At 40.7% G+C, this 20,276-nt stretch overlaps 1 long non-coding RNA gene across 1 annotated transcript; it reads right to left on the bottom strand.

Moving 5' to 3' along the window:
- Positions 1 to 17,325: 17,325 nt before the first annotated feature.
- Positions 17,326 to 19,703, bottom strand: LOC143111250 (uncharacterized). The gene is made up of 3 exons (XR_012984515.1): positions 19,671 to 19,703; positions 18,417 to 18,482; positions 17,326 to 17,877 (listed from the first exon to the last, which is right to left on the bottom strand). It is a non-coding gene; the product is annotated as an uncharacterized LOC143111250 (long non-coding RNA).
- Positions 19,704 to 20,276: the final 573 nt, after the last annotated feature.

The following is a 20,276-nucleotide window of genomic DNA, read 5'->3' on the forward strand; positions in this document are numbered from 1 at the left end:
ATCTTGTCGCCCTGGCTACTCCGGCCTATTCTGCTTGGCCCCCTCATTGCTGCTTGCAGCTATATTTATTATTATTATTATTTAACATCTTTCCTCTGCCATTGGAGTCTATGGCAGCCTATAGAACCGTCTGGTGAAAAGTTGTGAAATTTGGCACACTGATTGGGAACAGGCCAATGATTAATTTCACCAAGATTCATGCCGGCACCTTGAGCGCTCTAGCGCCACCAACAGGCCAAAGTTGGACGCGCGTTCACACACGTAACTTTTGACCCATAGGCCCAATTGTCAAAAATGAGGTATCGTTGGAATCCTTGGACCAAGCCGAGTTCAACGCACCATAAGACATCATTTTCCGCCATGATGGATTTTCCGCCATTTTGGATTTTAGTGAAAGTGAAACTAATTCTTCACAGGTCACAAATTTTGTCCGATCGTCACCAAACTTGACACACATGATCTTCAGCCCAAGCCTCACAAAAGATACTCCTTTTCGTCTTCGGAACTCAAACCGTTCACCCGTAACAGCCAATCGAAACATGCGGCGAAGCCGCCAAACAGGAAGTGAGCTCACATCTCAGCAACCCTTGCATGTATCAAAGCCAAACTTGGTGCATGGACTCAGGACCCAATCATGGGGACGTCGAAGAAATCTGGTGACCTTTGACCTCTAGGGGGCGCTGTAATTAAGAAACATGTCATTTGGCCTGTAGCTGCAGTTGTGCTTAGAATTAAAATGCACTAGTGGTGTCTGGTAATACTGTTGGAGGTCCTTAGGCCGACCCAAGCCAACTTGTGATGTCATCATAATTGATTCGGCCGCCATATTGGATTTAATCAAAAACACGTACAAATTTTCGCAGGCCACAAATTTCAACGGATCCTCACCAAAATTGGCAGAGACCATCTTCAGACCATGCCTTATCAGTGCATCGCTTTTCGGAACGATTGACAGTAGCATTCGGCTGTAACAGCCAATCGAAACTTGCGGCGAAGCCGCCAAACAGGAAGTGAGCTCATATCTCAGCAACCCTACCATGTATCATAACCAAACTTACTACATGGATTCATGACCCCATTAGGAGGACGCTCAAAAACTTTGGTGACCTTTGACCTGTAGGGGGTGCTGCAATTAGCAATATTGCATTTTGATCTGTAGTTGCCAATGTGTTTTATTGATGTTTTACTTTTTGATGTGAAACTGATGACAACATGTTCCATCCAGTTCATTCTAATGCGTGCGTGCATGCAAGGGCGGGGCAGGACGGGGTGGGACGGGCAGGGGTGATTAGGTGAGGGGGGCTGGCTGGCGGAGGCGGTGGCAATACTCAGCCCTGTTTCAGCCCTACAAAATCAGCTATGTTTTGATGTGACACTAGTTGAAAGTGTTGATCGCGGGTGTTTGCTGAGTTCTATCTTGTCGCCGTGGCTACTCCGGCCTATACTGCTTGGCCCCCTCATTGCTGCTTGCAGCTATATTTATTATTATTATTAAACATCTTTCCTCTGCCATTGGAGTCTATGGCAGCCCATAGAACCGTCTGGTAAAAAGTTGTGAAATTTGGCACACTGATTGGGGACAGTCCCATGATTAATTTCACCAAGTTTCATGTTGGCACCTTGACCACTCTAGCGCCACCAACAGGCCAAAGTTGGACTTGCGTTCACGCACGTAACTTTTGACCCGTATGCCCGATTGTCACAAATGAGGTATCGTTGGAATCCTTGGACCAAGCCGAGTTCAACGCACCCTATGACGTCATTTTCCGCCATGATGGATTTTCCGCCATTTTGGATTTCATCAAAATCACTTAAAATGTATCAGGGGTCACATATTTTGTCCAATCGACACCAAACTTCACAGATATCATCTACAGACCATGCCTCATTAATGCATTGCTTTTTGTCTCCGGAACTAAAACCGTTCGCGCGTAACAGCCAATCGAAATTTGTGGCGAAGCCGCCAAACAGGAAGTGAGCTCATATCTCAGCAACCCATTGATCTATCATAACCAAACTAAGTACATGGACTCAGGACCCAATCAGGGGGACGCTCAAGAAATCTGGTGACCTTGGACCTCTAGGGGGCGCTGTAATTAAAAAACATGCCTTTTGGCCTGTAACTGCAGTTGTGCTTAGAATTAAAACACACTAGTGGTGTCTGATAGTACTGTTGGAGGTCCTTAGGCCGACCCAAGCCAATTTGTGATGTCATCATAATTGATTCGGCCGCCATATTGGATTTAATCGAAAACACGTACAAGTTTTCGCAGGTAACAAATTTCAGCGGATCGTCACCAAAATTGGCAGACACCATCTTCAGACCATGCCTTATCAGTGCATTGCTTTCTGGAACAATTGACAGAAGCATTCGGCTGTAACAGCCAATCGAAATTTGCGGCGAAGCCACCAAACAGGAAGTGAGCTCATATCTCAGCAACCCTTGCATGTATCAAAGCCAAACTGGGTGCATGGACTCAGGACCCAATCAGGGGGACACTCAATAAATCTGGAGACCTTTGACCTCTAGGGGGCGCTGTAATTGAGAAACATGCCTTTTGGCCTGTAGCTGCTGATGCGCATTATTTTGCAATGGAGGTCAATGGCAGCCCATAGAACCGTCTGGCAAAAAGTTCTGACATTTGGCACACTGATTTAAGACATTCCATTGATTCATGTCACCAAGTTTCATGTCGGCACCTCCCGCGCTCTAGCGCCACCAACAGGCCAAAGTTGGACTTGCGTTCACGCACGTAACTTCTGACCTGTTGACCCGATTGTCAAAAATGAGGTATCATTGGAATCCTTGGACCAAGCCGAGTTCAACGTACCCTATGTCGTCATTTTCCGCCATGATGGATTTTCCGCCATTTTGGATTTCATCAAAATCACTTAAAACATATCAGAGGTCACAAATTTTGTCCGATCGACATCAATCTTTACATATGTCATCTACAGACCATGCCTCATTAATGCATTGCTTTTTGTCTTCGGAACTAAAACCGTTCGCGCGTAACAGCCAATAGAAATTTGTGGCGAAGCCGCCAAACAGGAAGTGAGCTCATATCTCAGCAACCTATTGATCTATCATAACCAAACTAAGTACATGGACTCAGGACCCAATCAGGGGGACGCTCAAGAAATCTGGTGACCTTTGACCTCTAGGGGGCGCTGTAATTAAGAAACATGCCTTTTGGCCTGTAACTGCAGTTGTCCTTAGAATTAAAACACACTAGTGGTCTCTGGTAGTACTGTCGGAGGTCCTTAGGCCAACCTTAGCCAATTTGTGATGTCATCGTAATTGATTCAGCTGCCATATTGGATTTAATCAAAAACATCAAAAAGTTTTCGCAGGTCACAAATTTTAGCGGATCCTCGCCAAAATTGGCAGAGACCATCTTCAGACCATGCCTTATCAGTGCATTTCTTTCTGGAACAATTGACAGAAGCATTTGGCTGTAACAGCTAATCGAAATTGGTGGCGAAGCCGCCAAACAGGAAGTGAGCTCATATCTCAGCAACCCTGCCATGTATTAAAGCCAAACTTGGTGGATGGACTCAGGACCCAATCAGGGGGATGCACAAGAAATCTGGTGACCTTTGACCTCTAGGTGGTGCTGTAATTAAGAAACATGCCTTTTGGCCTGTAGCTGCTGTTGTGCTTAGAATTAAAACGCACTAGTGGTGTATGGCAATACTGTTGGAGTTCCTTAGGCCGACCCAAGCAAATTTGTGATGTCATCGTAATTGATTCGGCCGCCATATTGGATTTAATCAAAAACACGAACAAGTTTTCACAGTTCATAAATTTCATCTGATTTTCACCAAAATTGGCACAGACCATCCTCAGAACATGCCTTATCACTGCCTAATTTTCTGGAATTATTGACAAAAGCATTCGCCCGAAACAGCCAATCGAAATCGGTGGCGAAGCCGCCAAACAGGAAGTGAGCTCATATCTCAGCAACCCTTTCATGTATCATATCCAAACTTAGTACATAGACTCATGATCCCATTAGGGAAATGCTCAAAAAATGTGGTGACCTTTGTGTATCAAGTGTCAAAAATGTTTTATGTTGGCACCTTGAGCGCTCTAGCACTAACCTGGCCCTAGCCAGATGAATGTCGTTCCGCTTAGCTCCGCCTAGCTTCACTCACATCCATCTGGAACCTCTTCCATTGAGAGTGATTTCTCCAACCAACTTTATGGTTTAGCCAATCAGGACGCAGGGCGGGAGTTTCATAGATGTGACATAGCGTAGAAGCGACTGTGAGACTGTGAGAAGCGTCACGGGTTGGCTTCGATGTGAGTGGTTGAAGTAGCACGTCAATAGATGACGGACAAGTGGCTTATTCAATCATATGCAAGCATTTTTTGATTAGGTCCAGCCTTCTGAAGCAACACTTCAATGGATCGGTTCCAGATGGATGAGTGGAGCTAGGCGGAGCGAAATTCATCTGGCTAGGGCCAGGTTACTCTAGCACCACCATCAGGTCAAAGTTGGACACACGTTCACGCACTTAACATTTGACCCATCCTTTCCGCCATATTCGATTTTAGCAGAAGTGAAACTAAACTGTCACAGGTCACACATTTGAAGCATTTGACAATTGAAATCAGCGGTAAAGCCGCCAAACAGTAAGTGAGCTCATATCTCTGCATCAATACCAAACTTACTATGCAGACTCGGGATCCCATTTTGAGGTGGCACACGACATTTGGTGACCTTTGACCTCAAGGGTGTGCTACAAGTAGCAAAAATACACAAATACATTTTGGCTTGTAATTGTTGATGTGTTTGTATTTAAAACTCACTAGCTGTGTAATAATATTTAAAATTTATTTTGGCCAACACGTGCCAATGTTTGACGTCAATGTCATTTTTATTCATAACAGTTCATGTATAAGGATGTAAAACTTGACATGTTTAAGTTCATTAATTTAAAAAAGTCACTGAATAATCAGTCTTTTTTTACTAAAGAAAGATAAGGCACAAAGTATGTGTACTTTATTAATAACACTTTGATTATAGCATAGCTAGTGATATGTAATTAAATCCTTCACATTTAGCTTAGTTAATCTCTAAGTGTGGTTAGTTGGTTACATTTCAGACTATTTTATTGAAGTCATTGATAATCTGCTACAACTCTGGTAGGCAAAACAATCTTTAAACATTCATAATATTTCTCATGTGATTCTCATGACACGTTTTCTACTCAATTGCATAAGATATAAACATATTAACACATTTCCAGAATTATTCTGGTTTATAATCAAAACATTATTAACAATAAGTGTTCCAATTGCAGAGGTAGAAATTGCATGATATTATGCAAACAAATAACCTGAAAACTAACCTCCTGGATAGTATGATAGTATGATCATTTTTTTAGAATTATTGTATCAAACTTAATGTAAGAAAAAGAAAGTTCCATACAAAACAATGACAAAAGAAAAAACAACCATGCCCAAAATAGTAAAAAATAAAACTGACAAAATGCAAAAACATATATAAATACTTGACCACACAAGTGCAAAACATGAAGTTGTTAAATCCCCAATTATTTCTAATTCGCTTGTATTACTAAATGGGCCTATACCAATCTACAGGACAAATTTAATCTTCTTAACCGGTAGTCAGTAGATGGCCACATCTACAGCTCATTGCCCTTTATAATACTGTCTGGTAGTGTTGTTGCAGATGGCCAAGATCAGCTACATGAACCTCAGCAGGTACCAAGGCTGATGAGGGTCCATGAGCCTAAACAGGCTCTGACTGTTACAGGTAACCGCTATTGGTTGCAAGGCTGGTGGAGGTCCATGATCCTGAACAGGCTCTTTGACAAGTACAAGTCCCTCTGCACCACCACAACCAACAATGAAAAAGGAGGAGTCTCAACAGGCTCTCCGTCTGGTACAGGTGGTTCGATAGGTTGTGTGGCTGGCAGATGAGCGGATGAGCCTCAGCAGTCCTCGCCATTGGTGTGTCCCAGGGAACAGACACATGGACAGGCTCTGTGCATACCTGTGGCAGTGGCCACACCTCGGCTCTGAAGTCTCTCAGCAGGTATTCTTTGAGACTTGGTAAACATTATCTGTAAGGTAGTTTTAGAACACATGTAAATTTACAGTAAAAGTATACATTATTTTGTTGCACAGGTGTTAGAAAGGAAAATGTCTATTCATTAATAGTGTATAAAATGTACATCCTACTAAATATGCATAAACATTTAGATTGCATCTTTTGGCAAAAGAAAAACATGGATACTTACATAACCTTAATATAAGATCTTGATAGGCTGCATTGCTAGTGCATGTCTGTGATTCTCAGCAGGCCCTGTGATTGGTGCAGGTCCCTCGCAAGGCTGCATTCCTGGACAATGTCCATGGTCCTCAGCAGGCCCTGTGTCTGGTGCAGTTCACTCGGAAGGCTGCATGGCTGGCAGATGTCCCCCATCCACAGCAGGCTCTGTGACTGGTGCAGTTCTTTGGGAAGGCTACGTTGCTGGCGGATGTCCGTGGTCCGCAGCAGGCCCTGTGTCTGGTGCAGGTCACTCGAAAGGCTGTGCTGCTGGCGGTTGTTTGTCATCCGCAGCAGGATCTGTGACTGGTGCAGTTTATTGGGAAGGCTGCGTTGCTGGCCGATGTCTGTGATCCGCAGCAGGACTGGTGCAGGTCACTCTGAAGGATGTGGGGCTGGCTGATGTCCGTGATCCTCAGTAGAACTGGTGTAGGACACTCGGAAGGCTCTGAGGCTGGCGGATGGCTGTGATCCTCAGCAGGCTCTGACTGGTGCAGGTGACGCAAAAAGCTGCGTTGCTGGTGGATGTCTGTGATTCACAGCTGGACTGGTGCAGGTCACTCGGAAGGCTGCGTTGCTGGCGGATGTCTGTGATCCTCAGCAGGACTGGTGCAGGTCACTCGGAAGGCTGCGTTGCTGGCAGATGTCCGTGATCCGCGTTACTGGCAGATGTCCGTGATCCGTGTTACTGGCAGATGTCCGTGATCCACAGCAGGACTGGTGCATGTCACTCCGAAGGCTGCGTTGTTGGTGGATGTCCGTGATCCTCAGCATGCCCTGTGTCTGATGCAGGTCACTCGAAAGGCTAGTTGATGGGCCTTGGCCAACATTTTCTGTATGGTTATTTGACAGCAGATGTACATTTACAATAAAAGTCTACATGCTATTGTTACAGGTTAAATAAACCAACATGTCTTTTTCTTAAAGTTTACATCCTGTCAAAAGTGCATGAATCAGAATTAGGATGCCTGTCTTGTACAAAAATGTACAGTTATATATATCATATAATGGATACTCACATAATGTCAATATGTCAGGAGAGCATGACGGCATTTCTGACTCCAAACCTCTGTAGTGGTTGGTTCAGTTTTGTCTTACAAAGTAAGACTTCTTGCACTCCATATTCAGTCCATTGTTTTATGGTGGTTAATTGTACAGATCCAGCAGTGAAATTTAGCAATATGTTAGTGAACAGATTCCATATGCCAATATGAAATGAAATTCATAGAGCATAAGTAACTTTTCTGATATAATATCAATAACTCGTCCTACTTTTTCCTTCTTTGTAATTATCCATGCCAAAACATACTTCACATTAATTGATAATAACATAACAAAACAAAACAAAATAAAAATAGTTCATTCAATGTATCAACAAGTAAAGTAGGCCTAACATGTTACACACTATCTAAATTAGTCAAATCAAATCAGTCCCAACACAAAAGAACAGAACACAAAAGAGCAGCCTAATATAAAATCAGGCCCAAATGGAAAACGAACAACGCATCACACAGGCAGAAAAAAAAAAAAACTTAAACCAATAAATATGTCTTATTTCAAGTAGTTGTACAGGACTAATGGCTGAAAATTGTCCTGGGTTGATTAAGTAGCCGACTGAATTGTCCTCACCCAATCGAAAACTTAGAAACAAAAATAAACTTTCTTCTCTGAATTCTTCGTGTCAAAACATAACATTTTTACATAAACAAAATATTTATCTAAAGTCTGTCAATATATTGTAACAGATTTGTAAATAAAATAATCAACTGATGCATATTTTAACTACTTTAACAATGCAATTTACTTTGATTCACCATGTGTATTAGACCCTGTTTACAGAACTGCATACCAAGTGGACAGTGCTGAATATGTACAGTAAATGACTGCTAACATGTATTTTCATCACTCAGACAAAAATGGTAAGGTGTTTTCCTTATACTATGTAAAGCGACCTTGGGTTTCAGAAAGGCACTATATACAGTAAAATAAACATATATTATTATTATTATTATTCAGTTCAATTGGTATGAAAGATACACAGTGCTAAGACGCCACTTGTCAGTCTCGTAGACATAGAAATCACTGCTAAAAATGGCTGTATAGTCCGACACAGAAATAATGGCTGTGCTGCTGGGTTTTTTTTTTAATCCAAATGGTATTCTTCTGACTGTGTCCTCTGAATTTCCCCCTTTACACATCACCTATCTCCAGCAAGCATGTTTACTCACATGCTTGTCTCAGCAGACTGCATTGCTGTCCATGGCTTTCATGTCCTTCAACTGCCCTGGTGCTGGTGGCAACTCCACCAAACAGAATGTCCTTGGAGATTCTGCCCTTTTCCAAGAAAAACTGGTGTTGCAGCGACATGAGGCTGGGCCTCTGACCTGTGTCAGCTTAAAGGGAACAGAACTGATCCCACAGTAAATGACAAGGGTTTGTCTGTAATCAGCACTATCTCAAGTGGTCTTCATGGTATCATGATTTTACTGTACCAAAGCATTTGTCAGTATGACACCAATAAGGGTGAACCAGGTACACTTTTTGTGTCACACAACTGTTGAAAACTGTAGCTTAGCTGCAAATTGGTGGTAATTTGGACACCTTCGATATGCATGATAAACAGCAACGGCATGACTGTCCACTTGGTATAATTCCATAATTCATAAAAATGTTGAACAAAAAAGTTCCCTGTATGGGGGCCATTTTCCAAAAGAAGTTGCACTTAAGATTTGTTTTCTTTGTTTGTTTTCACCATTCTTATATAATCTCAAGACAATTCATTCATACATAATTTATTCTTTCACTTCATTGAAGATTTAAGGTATTGTTGTCCTTTAACTCAGTGTTGCAATAATAATACCAGTCTTCAATTGACTGTGATATCCGTGTCAAATAATATGGTTTTAAATTTTATTTTACTGTTATCCTTTTTTTGTACACTAAAATTGAACTGCTGTGTTTGCTGTTATTGACTGTTATCATCTTAACTGTAATTCACTGATAATGTTAAGGTTTTACAATAACGGTAAAGATAAAATCATTCAATAGAGTGATATGTCTGTCCATTGATTAAAACTTTAATTTGGACTCTCTTTAGCATTTAAAGCATTACGCATAACTTGGTGTAATGGTGGTGTAATGTAACCAAAATGAAATAATTTGACAAACATTAACAAGACATAGTCTATAATGCTTTAGACAATTAAGGAATGATCTGCTGACTTAAAAAAAAAAATAGTTGCCTAGATAATAAATCAACTGTATAGCTTCCTGATATTTACATATTCATCTGTATATCTTTACCGTTATTTGCAACTTCTTTTGGAAAATGGCCCCCATACCCCTCCCATCCCTTGCAAGGACCGTCCAGTGTTATGCTCTCTCCTTGCCACCACCCACCCACCCAAACCCCACTTAGCGGACGGAATATGAAGTGAACTCATAATGACGTCATGTGTAACATAGCCAGAACATAAATGCCTACCTATTCAAAGACAAATATTATTAATCACAGAAAACATTACAACAGTGAGATCAGTATCGCTTCATGAAAACTGTAGTATGTCTGCACAACTTCAACAACAACATCTTCTGTGCCTTTAATGTAGACATGATCTATTAATGTACCTTTTTCAGTTGTAGCTGCTTGCACATGTTGAGTGTACCCATGCCGTTCCAGTAACTTGAGAATTGTAGACGATACAAAGATGTCCTCATTGAAGTCTCCCATGATGAGTTTCCTCCCTGGATGCTTCTCAAGTTCAAAGATGACCTGTAATAACTGTTCTCGAAACATGTCAATCTTATAAGAGCTGGGCCTGTACAACACAGCAGCAATTAAATTTGCATGAGGTATTACAAAATACAGACATTCCAAATTGCATCTTTCTGGAATTGACACCTGCACATCAATGTTTTCTGAACAATACACACCAACTCCACCTCTTTGTTGTTGTTTCAGCGCTGCAAAGGCTGGCTCGGAGTCATCGTAACAGTTTCCTCTCGGATTGTGTTTGAAGACGTATCCTGGAAGTTGTGGCTCTTCTTCAGTGTCTATATTGAGCCACGTCTCTGTTAAGCAAATACAATCAGCGTTCATGAGGGCTTTGTGGGATTGAACATCCTGAATGTGAGCATTCAAACTCTGCACATTGTGAAGTGCTACTGTGCACACAGGGTTCATGTTGGATGAAACAGACATTCCAAAGTTAAACTCAGGCAAGCTTTTCATAGCCGAATCTACTTTGTTATCACAAAATATGGCAGATTCTTTGAAGTCCTCAATTATCAGCCCACCGAGAGTTCTCACACGACTTAATGCAACATATGCTTGCCCTGGAGCAAAGATCTTCTTGAGTGATACAACAGCCCTTTCAACAGTAAGCCCTTGACATTTATGTACAGTTACTGACCAGGCCAGGCTAATCGGCAGTTGCCTTCGTACTCCACCATTATTAGCCACTTGTTCCTCTTGCACTTCCACTATCGTTGAACGTTCAGAAACCCTTTTTGCTTTTGACCTCTGGATCTTTCCTACATTAGGGTCTTCAAACTCCACGTGGATAGCTGCAGGTATGTCATCCTCTTGTTGACTCTGAATGATTTCCACGACTGTGCCACATGCTCCGTTGACAAGGCCATCAGACACATCTATGTTTTTCTTCAACATGACCCTTGCTCCAACACCCAACGAAACACATTTAGGCAAGCAAGAGTTGAAAACTTTTGTGTGAAAGCCAACTTTCCGTTCCATTCTTCCAGTTTTGGGATTTCGGACAAAGTCTTGAGCACGTATGGTGATTGCGTCTGGGCAGATCTCTTGCAGTCTCTTCACGTTATATTCATCAACCTCTGCATTTGTAGCATACACATGAATGTCTGTAGATTCCTCACCAGTTTCACGCTGCCTCAATGTGAGAACATCACAGTCGGTGAGAGGTTCGTTCTTTTTACGGACTCTGAGACGATTAAGCATTTCTGCAAATGCTGCATTTTCTTGTCTAACAACTTTAGTCAGTTCTGCAACCTCAAAGTTGTTGTCCCACAGGTTGGCTCCTTTGTTTTCAGCAAAAAGAGGCGTGCCTTTCACGGGCTTGAGTTGAAAAAAATCACCCACACAAATCAGGGAAACTTTTGCAAACAAGGAATAATCACCAGTCTGCTTGATTTGACGCAGTCTACCATGAATGTAAGCCAAAAGACGGTGGTCGACCATGGACACTTCATCAATGATCAGAATTTGCAAGCTGCCCATTTTGGTTCGCAAAGAATTGACTTTCTCATCACCTAGTGGTTGATATGGCAGTTTGACATTTGCACCAATGGAGAATGTATTGTGAATTGTTGCAGCGCCAATGTTATATGCAGCCACTCCTGTAGGTGCTGTTAGAAGCACAGTGAGGTCATCAGGATTTTCAGCAATCTGTGACAACAGCCGTGTAGATTCGTAATGTATCGCTTTGATTAAATGGCTTTTCCCCGTTCCTGCTCCACCAGTAATGAATAATCGCAACGGTTCAGGATTTTGTCCAAACAGTTTCTGCAAACACCACTTACGAACAGCATAGAATATGGCAGACTGTTCTTCATTTAATGATCGCAATAAATGCAATGCATCCTGTCTGGGCATTGACACATGATTTGTTTCCAAAGTGCATGTAGTCTGTGGGTTTGCTGTCAGGTCAGGAATGAGTTTGTCATCATCATCACCTTCATCATCTACAACTTTTTCTTTCATCAGATCCAAACAACGAAGACGCTCCCTTTCTGTTTCAGGACATATCTGAGCCCAGGCATCTTCCAAATCAATTTTGTCTTCCAGCAACTGTTTAGCTCTGTCAATCTCATCACTTTCTTTTTCAAATAAAGCTTTGTTGGTATCCACAATTGACTGAACTCTTTGAACATCAACACCACATTTCACTGCACCATTTTTATAGAAATGCTCATATGTATCAAACTGAGGTGGTTTGAGGTGGCAGTCTTCATAGTAAGGCAAAAATAGTTGCAGCAATGAATGGAAGTACTTTTCTGGGTTTTTTGTGGGAGAAAATCTGGGATACCTCACGACAGCAGGTTCAGTCCGGGTCCTTCGTTTCACAAAGCCACAGTTGTTATTGAGCTGTATAATGTCATGTGAATCTCTTTCAGTCGGAACCTGTGACTTTGATAGAACTCTGTATTCAGAACAAAAACTGGCCAGGCATAAATCCTCAAACTGTTCATTCTGAGGTCTGCTTTTATACCTCTCGATCACATTGGTCATCCAAATGCTGCTTTCATCATTACACTGTTGGAATTGGGCTTTACTTTGGAGTAAATGCAGAGGTAAACTCATCCTAACAGGATTATCACCAACTGGAATGAACTGTACATCACGAGAGCATTCTTTCAAGTGCATGTGTGTTAATCGATACACTGCCTCTTGGGCTGAAACTTCTCTGTTGTGTAGGTATACACTTCCAAGCTGTTTGAATGCTGCTTTTGCATCAAGGTTGCCATTCATTGACTCGTCTTGGGCACGTTGTAAGAGCAAACCCATTTCTTGTTCTGCTTTTGTGATGTACGAGAGTATGTAGACCACAACTGAAAAGGCATCTGTGACATACTGGATATCCATATTGCCTTGCCAAGCACGGAGTAAGTCTTTGTTGTACTGGTTCACCCAAATGTCTCCAGGATTTCGTTTCAGGACAATGCTTTTCTTTTTGGAACATATGTTGTACGCCTTTTCAAACAAACCTTGATCTATCCCAAGAGACTCAAAAAATGCATCGGCTGTATCAAAATTCATGTCAGGCATGGTCAACGCAGTTTTAACATTCTTTATTATTGCACTAGCACTTGTATTGTCATCATTGCCATTCAAGTCCTCACAGTTACCGCCTCTTGTGATGAAAGTACAGCTTGATGGTGGCCGTGGGAAGTTGAACCTGCACACTGTGTTTTTCTTGCGGCAAGTCTTAGAGTGTCTTGTGCTGTGCCTCTGTACGCTGCTCACAACCTCGTAAAGCTCTGCATCTGTTTCTGGTGGAATTTTACAGGTGATGTATGTATCTATGAACTGTGCCACTTCATCATCACTCTCTTTATCAATCTTGGGAGCATTTTCAACCCAAAAAAGACAGTGGACATGAGGAGAACCACGCTGTTGAAATTCAACACGATAAAAGTAGTCCTTTATTTTCCCTATAGGTTCTGCTGGCGACATGATTACATCACGGAGAAAGCAATGCCATCTGTGATCAAACATTCTTGCTGCTGTCACAGGGTTTCGACGTATGAGTCCACATTTGTCAGACCAGTCAAGATCATCAACAGACGTTTGTTTACCTTCTATTCTTAGAATAGAATTCAGCATTTCAGGCCATCTCAAATCTGCAGAGCTAAAAGATGCAAAGAACGTGGGTATGGAGAGTTGTCTTATCATGGCAAATAAATCTTTCTGAACTGACATCCAGTATGGAGGTGTGCCACGAATTCCTCGTAAGAACTTGTATCCTTCATCATTGCGCAATATTTTACCCAAAGACTCTGAGTTCAACAACATGTCTGGTGATGCGTCTTTCAGAGAGGAGTTGCCGCCACCTTTGCGTAATGCCACTGATACACCAGATACAACTTGATGCACCTCTGATATGTATTGTGCGTAAAAAATGAAGTCTGTGTTCTGTGCAAAACGCCCATCTGCATTCAGAATGCGTGTATTCAGGTACCTTGATAGAGTTATTTTGGACTCTCTTTCATCATGGAATGTAGGTCCACCAGATGGATACAAAACAGGGAAACATTTTGCCTCGTTGGTTTTATCAGACAGCAACCTCACTGGACTGTTACCTTCACCTGGTGCCACATTAAGTATATCCTGAAAATTCTGATCAATGATCTCTGAACCCAGATCGACAGGTTGTAAAGATGTATCTGACAAAAGCCCATTCTGGTCTTTGATATAAGTCACATCTTCCTCTGCTTGCTCTTCAGGAACATTGTCATCATCACTGTTAGCAGGTGTTTCCTGTTTGGTACTTTCCTCATGCTGGTCAGTGCCATTCAGAGAGTTTACCCATCCGTCATTCATAGTCACATCACCATACCATTTATTGTTTGCCATCAAATACCTCAGTGCATTTCTGACACGATCAGTGTGGACATACATGTACTCGTAATGACCTTTATACGTCAACTTGCGTTTCAGTTTCACTCTTATCATCTTGTCATCACATTCATTTCTTGGGAGTATATTTGTCACACCGGCGTTATTAACTGGAACAGAGACGCAAGGACCATGGCAAGCTCTCTGGCGGCCTCGAGGCAAACACAACAGCTTCATGAAGGGAATGTGACGTGCAATGAGATGTTGTTCCAAAGAGTTCAGACATTTAAGTTCCGCTGGAATATCATCCAAATGCATGTTGTTGGAAACACTCTCTTCGGGAAGTTTTCCTCCAAGTATTTTACGATGACATGTATGGCAAATCCATAATTTGCTTGATGGACTATCAGACAAATTACATTTCTGATCACATTCAACATCACACACATGTAAATATTGCAATGTTATGCATCTATTAGCCAATGCAGCCACTTCTGCTCCTTTTTTTTCATAGCAATGTCTTTTACACTCAACCACCTGCTTCCTGAAGAGTAAACGGTGACATACTGAGCATACATATTCAGGACCACAGCTGACCTCCTGATGAAAATGATCAATAGCTAAGCCAATGTCTTCCTGTTTCTTCTGCCATATTAAACAACTCTCACGACTTCTTTTGATTTTATTTATACGGACGTTTTCATTTTCTTGATACTTCCTCTTGTTATGCTCTTTAATTTTGTTCTGGAATGCAATGTTTTTCTTGTATTTCATATGACTGTAATCACGGACAAGTCTCTGAAATTTGCTGTTTGTTTTATATTTAACTTTAGAATAATCACGGACAGCATTCTGATGTTTCTGGTTTCTCCTGTATTTGTCCTTAGAATAAGCACGGACAGCATTCTGATGTTTCTGGTTTCTCCTGTATTTGTCCTTAGAATAATCACGGACAGCATTCTGATGTTTCTGGTTTCTCCTGTATTTGTCCTTAGAATAAGCACGGACAGCATTCTGATGTTTCTGGTTTCTCCTGTATTTGTCCTTAGAATAAGCACGGACAGCATTCTGATGTTTCTGGTTTCTCCTGTATTTGTCTTTGGAATACTCTCGTACCTTTGCTTGAAAATATGTATTTTCCTTATATTTCTTTTGAAAATAAACACTTTTTAATTTCTGAAATGTTGGATTAGTTTGATATTTTCGCTGAAAACGCTGAAGCACGAATTTCCTAAAGTCCATATTTGTTCTGTATTTCTTTAGAAAATAGTCACGAGAGCAGTGACGCTTAGTCTGTTTGGTAAGCTCATCTTTATGGTACTTATCTTTGTCATACTGAAGTTTTCTCCGTCTGTAATTATCATTTTGATATCGTTGGCGTTCTTTCTTTGCTTTCACATTTTCTGATTCATCTTTCAACTTTATTTTCCGTTGTGGCCTCAAGTTGTCATCAATCTTGACTGGCTGGCATGTTCCTGCACAAGGCCTTCCTGCATCTTTGTGTTGTACACATTCAACAACTTCATAATGATTACCAGTGTGATTTAAATAGACGCAATTCTCCCTACATGTCTGAGAGTCTATAGGTCTGTGCATATTCCATCTTCCATCATTGAAAGTAAATATACTTGTTTGCAGTAAGTCAGCAGCAGCAAAAATATCAATTTCTTTTGCCCATGAACCACAGTAGTAGATTCTTGATTTAGTCACATAGTCCTGCACAGATGTGTATTCATCCCTCAGATATGTCTCAAATCTGGTGCTGTTTCTCTGAAGGTGTTTCACGACAGCCCGTCTTATTTTCAAATGCTTGTCTTCATTGTGACAAATGCCAAAGGCTAGGCTACGGTAAAAGCAATTCCCGTCAGGTTTTATGCTTCTTATCTTACAGGGACATCCCATGTCATCGAGATCAGTGGTTGCCATTAGGCCTAAATCAACATTTTCATTTTGAAGATCTAAACATGTGCACAGTGCATCCTGGTCCTGGCGAGTTAAAGGTTTAAAAACCTGTTTGTGAAATCTTACATCACTTATAATGAGCTCATCAGTTGCCTGCAGATTACGCTTTAAAGACTGTTTGTGTGTTTCTACATTGACAAGAATGACATCGTCTGTTGTACTTTCATTGAATGACTGCTTATCCTGTTTGGTCTCTGGTTTCTTTACATTACACTCACAGCTTCTGTTTTCGTCCTTTGATGCACGATCTCTGTTCAGAGTTACACTAACTTCATGTACATACAGAGGTCTGCAAACGTTTTGTTTAACATCCTTACCAGACACTCCTTTCAAAACATCACTGTAGAGTGTTCTGCTGCTTACATTGGAATGGGCATTTGTGTCTCGTTTTGTCCGCAACTGTTCTGTGCAATTTGTGGCATTTCCTACAACTTTTGGTGGCTTATGCAACCCACTTACAAATTCCTGCCGTTGGTACACTTTAGGCCTACCTTTCACAGCATCACTGTAGAGCGGACAGCAGTTAGCAGAGCTCGTTGTGCAGCTGGATGAGTCAGTCATCTGGGCGGTAGCATGAGTTACTGCTGTGACTCCAGTTACCTCAAACCGTGGTGTGCTTACGCCAAAAGATCGTGCAAAGTCATAAACAGATGTGATTAGCGCCTGTACAGAGCTGAAGTATGCAACACAACTTGTCCTCTGACCTTTCTGGTTGACGTTCCTGTTTGCATGTGAATCAACAAAGGCAAACCTTGCTCCTGCATTCACTATAGCACATGTATTAGCACAAATGGTTAACAAACAAGCATCATTGCTAAACAGTGCTCGCTGCAGTGCTACATCAAAAGGCATGGCAACATCACGCAAAGCATGGTCATAGTCATCAACGTGAATAAATCCTGTGTAAGATTCAGCAAAGTTTATTGCAAAATCACAATTCCACACTTCATATTGCCTAGGTAATTCAGACACAGCAATATAACCCCTTCCATGGTCTCTTATTTTACCCTGTGCACTCATTGACCTGTATAGAACAGTTCCCTTAATCAAAACATCATCAAGATCTCCAGTTTCCCAGCTCCACACGTTCTTCATCTTGGACTTCAAAACAGCAGTCAAGCTGATGGCACCACACTGCTTGTTGCGCACATTTCCAAATCGTAAATGACCTTGATGAAAAGACCCCATCAGCACAGATCTCTCTGGGAAGTCAACAGATTCATTCAAACAACAATCAGTAGCATTATTTTCTTTCACATTACTTGACAATGAGTTTACAACAGAGTCATGGCACATATTCAGAGAGTTGGTAGAGTTTGTTTGAGAGTTGGTAGAGTTTGCTTGTATTGCGTCCGAAGACTGTAACTGGCATTGTAACTGGCATTGTAACTGGCATTGTAACTGGCAGTCCGAAGACTGTATAGCGTCCGAAGACTGTGTGTGGGCTTTTTTACGAGGACGCCCAACCTCGTCACAGGAGACCAAGTCAACCTGCGCCACCGGGGACCTCTTGCTCGGCACCTGTAACACAGAAAACCCATCATAAATGACCAAGTCTAACATACCATACTTCTTTAATAATTCCAGTAATAACGCAACTAATATACACATACTTTCAGAACAGTAATGTAAATATATTTAGATCATAAATATTCTCAAAAGGAAATATGGCGAGTTTTCACATAGGTCTCCGTTTCTCAAGGTCACTGAGTACTGTTGGCATGAACCAAAATCAAAACAATCAGTTTTTCCTAGCTCGAGTTGCTACAACCAGCAGCTACCGGTAAAAACAAACGTTTTCATTTTTTGTACCGACAATACTTGGTTACCTTGAGAAACATAGATCTATGTAAGAACTCGCTGGATTTCTCCTTTAAATTAGACATGCATCCTTCATTAAAATCAAATACATTCAAAATGTAAGCGGCATTTCAAGTAAACATACAAACTACTGTAAATAAGAATTGGGAGAAACATAAAATGTGCTCAACATCACATGTTTCCTATTAAACACACACTCATAATACATCAGGACAGATAGTTAAGCTCAACAGCCTGACCTCAGTAGACCTCAAGTCAGCCTGTCTCTTCTTGGCCGCCTTGGACCGCTTGTTAGGAGGCGCCATCTAAAAAACACACAGAAAACACATCAGAAATCTCATACAGTTACACTGAAATATTTTCATCAGTTCTGTTGAACGCAGGCTTGTGCACAATTCCAAATTTTAGAATTGGCCTAGATTCAATTAATGAATTGGAATTTGAATTGGCCCCACCCCACCGGATGTTGAATTTGAATGACAGGAAGTGGAATTCAATTCATGGCAACACACAACAGGACAAATGTATTGAATCTCACATACATTCAGTTTTGGGAAGGTTAGTTTGGAAATGTAATTGGTTACCGTTTTCAATTATAAGTTGTGTGCTTGTTGCGATCATATCTGACATATATTGTGAAACTTCATTGTTAAACACTACCCTTAAATTATGCATATGAATTTATTTGAATTTCAATTCTACTTCCTTTAATTCAAATTGTAATTCTACATCCTGTTTTTGACCTCAATTCAAGTTCAATTCAAATTCAAGCACAAGCCTTGTTGAACAGGCAATAACAATGTACATATTGACATCATAAGGACTCTAAATTCTCAACTTAAGACATAGTCTTCTTCTACTTAATTTAAACCAAGTACATTCAAAAGTTCAACTATACAACAATTAAAAACATGAGCAAAGCATACTGAAAGCAAAAAATACTAATCTTTTCTCAGATAAAGAATCAAGCTTAGCATCAGATGTTTAACATGTTTCACAATAAAATGCTACACACAATAATTACTACTTACATAGTCTGCAAAACACTGACCAGATGTTCAAACATTTTAAATAATTGAAAAACAAGGTGTCGAATCACCAAATGTATCAATTTGTGCTACAGCATCTCTCCACAACCTACAATTTTGCTTCTCTGATTTCATGTGCAAGGGTAGCCCACACTGCATTCATCAAAAGGGGTGATATGTCGCTTTATAGTTATTATTAATCTGCAAAACGAATTGACATCTGGAGGATTGTTACATACCATTAAGCCTACACACAGGTAGCATGAAATGGAACCTGTTGCACACATTTACAGCTACACCAGAGATAGGCATGCACATTCTTGAGCTAAAGTAGAAGGCATATGACACAGGAATAAAACTAATGTATCTGTCAATCCAGCGTAAAAGGTTTCTAAATTCCCCTAGAGGTTGTACTGTTTATGTGATAGTATGCAACATAAAAGCCCTGAAACTTTTAGCACTTACCTTTACTATAGGTCAAAAAGCAATCCAAAATCTGGAAAACATTTAATATATATATATATATAGGTTATGAAAGTTACAAACTTAGCATTTACAATGACAGATATGTACTTTAAACTTACATACATGTGGTTTGGCTTGTAACCATTCTTAAAATCCACCAATAAACTCTTCCAATGTATACATAAACATGCTTGAAACATTCAGTTAATATGAAAACTAGCAGAATTGTTAAATTGATGTAAAACTAGCAAATTAGCTACCTAAAAGGCATGCAGGACCTGCCACATTCTGTATTGAGCCAGAAGGAAATCTGTATACTATGCCTTCAAAATGTACTGACAGCCTCATAACTCATAGATATGTTTCATTATAAAACATGCATATTTTCATTGAATACACACAAACTACTAATCATACAGGACTGTATGGCATTGCATTCAAGACTGTTAACACCAAAATATACATCTAGTCCCATATCTAAAGCCATGATCTAAACCCAAACAAGACACCTCATAATAGTCATGGCATTGGTTGTCAGAGATAAAAACGTTATACATTTAATTTAACCATCAAAAATACTCTTGTGCAATAGGCCGTTTGACAAAT

This window comes from Alosa pseudoharengus, unplaced genomic scaffold (assembly GCF_046254945.1).
Source record: "Alosa pseudoharengus isolate Yale_2024_CS ecotype anadromous, Long Island Sound unplaced genomic scaffold, YU_APseudo_1.1 YU_APseudo_1.1_scf_77, whole genome shotgun sequence".
Taxonomy (NCBI): Eukaryota; Metazoa; Chordata; class Actinopteri; order Clupeiformes; family Clupeidae; genus Alosa; species Alosa pseudoharengus.